Raw genomic sequence first — 6,000 nt, 5'->3', positions numbered from 1 at the left:
ATCACTCTGAATCGATCAGCTGCTAAATTCATGAGCAAGCGTTTGAATCGATTCAAACGCTGCCCCAATCGATCCAAGTCAAATAAAAGAATCTGCACCGTTGATCTTGACGCGATGGCTTCCAACGGATAGTTGTGAATCGATTGGAATATGACCTCAATCGATCCACGGCGACGGCGGCGTGAGAAACGGCTAGTTTTCTCAACGTATAAAACACGGAAAGAAACGGGAAAACAAGAACAACGAAACATATACTGTTCCATTGCTCTCCAAACCTTTTGAAAGCTCTCAAGTGATAAAGATTCAAAGCAAAGGGTTCAAGCTCCTCTCTACTACGTACTGAAATCTCACCTGCAAAGAAGAAGCTGGTTAAATCTTGTAATCCTTCTCTACTTCTTCTTTGTAGCTTTTGTGATATTTATTTTGAAGAAAAGGGAGAGGTGTATTTCTGTTAAGGTTTCTCCACCTTCGGTGTGATTCCGAGAAGGAGGGTTTTCGATAGTGAAAGAGTGTGAGTGGTGTGGATCCTTGGATTAGTCACCTCCTTGAGGAGGTGGATACCAAGTAAATACCGGTGTTAGCATTGCCTTCAGATTTCCGCTGTGCAAAACAAAGTTGGTCAGCAAAAGAAGTGAGCCATTCACCCCCCCTCTAGCTCAACCGATCCTAACAAGTGGTATCAGAGCATTGGTTTGCTTTTGAGGATTCATCGTCAAGAAAGCACAAGTTAAAGAGCTACAAGATGTCAATGAAGGAGGGACATAGTACTTCACGACCACCATTCTATGAAGGCAGCAATTTTGCTTATTGGAAGAGCCGCATGGAACACTATCTCATGACCGAAATTGATATGTGGTTCTCAATCACGGAGGGATTCATGGCGCCAACTGAAAATGGAAAAATGCTTGAGTCATCCAAGTGGACTGTTGAACAAAAAATGAAGGCTCAAGCAAATGCAAAGGCGATTGTGACTCTTCAATGTGGATTAAGCTCGGAACAACTCAACAAAGTTGGACCCTTTAAGAGTGCCAAGGATTTGTGGGATAAGCTTATTGAACTAAATGAAGGCACCAAGGATTCAAGAATTGCAAAGAGGGATTTGTTGATAAATCAACTTCAAAACTTCACCATGAAGGATGGAGAAACGGTAAGCTCACTACATGGGAGATTCAAGGAACTCCTAAATGGTCTTCATTCAGTTGGAGAGAGGAGAACCGAGATCTCATAAGGTATGCTTTAAAATCTTTCCCAAGAAACTCTTTATGGTCATCCATGGTGGATGCTTATAAGGTTTCAAGGGATTTGTCAATAGTGAAATTGGATGAATTATTTTGTGAACTTGAATTGCATGAGCAAGCTAACACAAGCCATAAGGAGAAAGGTATAGCATTGGTTGCAGGTGAAAAGAGCAAAAAGAAGCACAAGGAAAAGAAAAAGGAGAAGAAGGAGTCATCTTCAGAATCCGAACAAGATAGTGATAGTGATAGTGATAGTGATGAAGAGCTATCATCAAGTGAAATGGCAAACTTCGTTCGAAGAATGATGAGACATTCAAGGAAGTTTGACAAAAAGGATGTTAAGAAAATCTTCAATGATGAGAAAAGAAAAGGTAAATCTCTTGTGGATTCTAAGAATAAAACTGATGTAATTTGCTATGAATGTAAGAAAAAGGGGCACTACAAAACGGAGTGTCCAAAGTTGAAAAAGCAAGAGGAAAAGATCAAGAAAAAGAAGAAGGCGTTGAAAGCCACATGGGATGACTCATCATCAAGCTCATCGGAAGAAGATGAAAGGAAGAGCTCAAAGCACATGGCTCTCATGGCCTTAAGTCATGTAGAAGATAGTGAAGATGAAGATAGTCATGAAGAAGATGTGGAGTCTTCAAGTGAGTCATCTTCTAGTGATGATGAGGTAATTTCTCCCAAGCTTGATAAGATGTATGCCACCATTGCATGCTTAACCAATGCACTAGCTAAATCAAAAGGGAAGGTCAAAAGATTGCAAAGTGAATTGAAATCACTCAAAAATGAAATTGTGCCATGTGAAAGTTGCATGCTTCATGAAAATGACAAAAATGATGTTGATGATCTTGAAAAAGAAAATGTATCATTGAAATCACAAGTTGATGATCTTAGATGTGCTTTAGTAAAATTTACTTCAAGCTCAAAATACTTAGATATGATTCTAGGAGCTCAAAGAGGCGTGTACAATAAAGCGAGACTAGGTTTCAAATCTCAAGATAAGGAAGTTAAATTCATGTCCCTAATTAGTGGAAACCATGCTTCAAGGGTTAAGGTTGTTCAAGCTTGGGTACCCAAGCAATTTGTTATTGATGCTACCGGACCCAAAGTGTGGGTACCAAAACATTTGGTTCATCGTGTTTAAACAGGCATGCGCAAAGGGGGAGCATCCAACAACATGGTTCGTAGATAGTGGATGCTCTAAGCATATGACGGGAGACTCATCAAAATTTTCATCATTTAGACACAAAAGTAAAGGTACCGTTTCTTTTGGTAATAGTGGTGAGCTAAAAGTTATAGGAATTGGAGATATTAGAATTTCTGAGAAATTTGTAATAAAAAATGTGTTACTAGTAAAAGGCATGGCTTTTAATCTCTTGAGTGTTAGTCAACTATGTGACTCGGGGTATAGAGTTGAGTTCAACTCATCTCAATGCCTAGTCAAACATAGTGAACTAAACACCAATGTTCTTATAGGCCATAGAAAAGAAAATATTTATCAAGTTGAACTATTTGGTGCTACTAATGTGTTTGCTAAGTGTCTCATGTCCAAAGAAGAGGAGACGTGGCTTTGGCACCGGAGACTCGCTCACACCAACATGAAGAATATCAAAAATCTTTCAAAGAAGGAGTTGGTGCACGGATTGCCAAAGTTGAAGTTTCAAAAAGACAAAATATGTGATGCATGTCAAATGGGTAAGCAAACCAAAGCTACTCATAAAGGTAAAAATGTTGTAAGTACTTCAAATGCTTTAGAGCTCATTCACATGGATTTATTTGATAGTAGCAAATATATTTCTTTAAACGGTAGTAGATATTGCTTTGTGATTGTGGATGATTACACTAGATATACATGGGTGTTTTTCTTGAAACATAAGGATCAAACTCTAGATACCTTGATTGCTTTTTGTAATAGAGTAGAAAATGAAAAGGCTCATAAGATAAACAAAATAAGAAGTGATCATGGAGGTGAGTTTGAAAATGATAGATTCACAAGTTTTTGTATGGAAAAAGGCTACAAACATGAGTTTTCAACCCCTAGAACACCTCAACAAAATGGAGTTGTTGAGAGGAAAAATAGGGTGTTACAAGAGGCCGCTAGGAGCATGTTAAATGAATATTCACTACATAGTTTTCTATGGGCCGAAGCAATCAATACGGCTTGTTATGTCCAAAATCGAACTTTAATACATAGGTTTCTAGGAAAAACACCTCATGAATTGTGGTTTGGTAAACAACCTACAATTAAGCATCTTAGAGTATTTGGGTGTAAGGTCTATATTCTAAACACCAAGGATCACTTGGGAAAGTTTTCCGCTAAGGCGGATGAGGGGATTCTTGTAGGATACTCAAGTCATAGCAAGGCATACCGAATTTACAACAAAAGATCAAAACTAGTTGAAGAATCACTAAATGTTGTATTTGAAGAAAATCCCTCTTTAAACGCTATAAGAACAAACAATGAAGGATTACAATTTGAGTTAGAGAAACTAACACTAAATGAGGTAAATCATCAAGGAGAAGAAAATCAAGAAAGTGATGGTGAGAAAAATGAACCTTTGCCACTTGAACCCGAAATTACAACAAATCAAGACTCAAGACCTATTAGGACTCATGTAAATCATCCCTTAGATCAAGTAGTAGGAGACATTACTCAAGGAGTGAGAACTCGATCTTACTTTAGAAATGAAGGAAGTCAAGTTGCCCTAATATCTCAAATAGAACCAAAAACCATTGATGATGCCTTGTTTGATCCGGATTGGATTTTAGCAATGCAAGATGAATTATCTCAATTTGAGAGAAGTCAAGTTTGGGATTTAGTTCCTAGGCCTAACAACAAATCAATTATTGATACAAAATGGGTTTTTAGGAACAAACTTGATGATAAAGGAATAGTGGTGAGAAACAAAGCTAGATTGGTCGCTAGGGGTTTCAATCAAGTAGAAGGGTTGGACTATGATGAAACTTATGCACCCGTAGCAAGATTGGAGTCAATTAGAATGATGCTGGCCTTTGCCGCCCACAAGGGCTTCAAATTGTACCAAATGGATGTAAAATCAGCATTTTTAAATGGTGTGATAAAGGAAGAAGTATATGTTGAGCAACCACCGGGATTTGAAAATTTGGAGTGTCCAACCCATGTATATAAACTTAAAAAGGCCTTATATGGACTAAAACAAGCTCCTCGGGCTTGGTATGAACGATTGTCAACATTTCTAGTATCAAAAGGGTTTCATAGAGGCAAAATTGATCCTACTTTATTCTTGAAAAATAATGGTAATGATTTGTTTGTGGCCCAAGTATATGTAGATGACATTATTTGTGGTTCCACAAATAAAGATTTTTTAAATGAATTCATTAATCACATGGAGAGTGAATTCGAAATGAGTTTGGTTGGTGAGTTGACATTTTTCCTAGGATTACAAATTAAGCAAACAAAAGAGGGCATTTACATTCATCAATCCAAATATGTCAAAGAGCTATTTAAGAAATTTGGAATGGAAAATGCAAAGGAAATATCTACCCCCATGGCCACAAATACTAAGTTGGATAAAGACATTGAGGGGAAAGAAGTTGACTCCAAAGTGTATCGTAGTGCTATAGGAAGTCTTCTCTATCTCACGGCTAGTAGACCGGATATACTTTTCGTCGTAGGTATATGTGCTAGGTATCAATCTTGTGCCAAGGAGTCACATTTGAGTGCCGTTAAGCGAATTCTTCGTTATCTCAAGGGGACTCAAAATGTTGGTCTTTGGTATCCTAGAACCGAAACTTTTGACCTAGTGGGCTATACCGATTCCGACTATGCCGGATGCAAGTTGGATCGCAAAAGCACTAGTGGTAGTTGTCAATTTCTAGGGTCCTCTTTAGTAAGTTGGTCAAGTAGAAAACAACATTGTGTAGCTCTCTCCACAACCAAAGCGGAATATATTGCCATGGGAGAGTGTGTATCGCAATTATTGTGGATGACTCATACTCTAGAAGACTATAAACTTACCTATAACAATGTTCAAGTACTTTGTGATAATGTGAGTACAATCAATTTAACAAAAAATCCCGTTCATCATTCAAGAACGAAACACATAGAGGTTAAGCATCATTTTATCCGTGATCATGTAACTCGAGGTGATATCATTTTAAATTATGTTGGATCAAAATCTAACTTAGCCGATATCTTCACCAAACCTCTTCCCGAAGTTGAATTTAGCTTTCTTAGAAGAGAATTGGGAATGTGTTATATTGATTAAATCAAATCCTCATGGTCACTTTATAGATAGAGCCTTTGGGTTCTTCACCTTATTTTTTTTGCCTCTCACAAACACATAGGGTTATCTTCTTTGTGTGATTTAGATGGGGGTGAGAGGTTAGGAATATTTATCTTGGTCATAATGCTTGTTATGATGCATTAAGTTGGCCAAGAAAAATGATTTTCACATGAAACATTCATTTGTCCAATCATAGGGAAAGCAAGTGTACAACTCATGTGCCCGTTGCCCTACGTTTATGATTGGAAATTTCCAATTGATCATGTCACAACTCACTTCTGAAACATTGGTTGAAGTGTGTTATTGGATGGGGATTATTATGAAAAAGATAGATACAAACTTCCTCATATCTTTGAAGTTTTCAATAATTTGTGGTTTTGTGTAAGTTTTCACTAAGACGAGTTTATTTTTATTAAACTTTATTTTTCCTTGATAATATGGGACATATATAGTGTCTATGCAAAATTTCGTGATTTTTGGAGTAGTGTACAATT

This window comes from Zingiber officinale, chromosome 4A, assembly GCF_018446385.1.
Source record: "Zingiber officinale cultivar Zhangliang chromosome 4A, Zo_v1.1, whole genome shotgun sequence".
Lineage (NCBI taxonomy): Eukaryota > Viridiplantae > Streptophyta > Magnoliopsida > Zingiberales > Zingiberaceae > Zingiber > Zingiber officinale.
Note: the sequence above shows the minus strand (reverse complement) of the source record.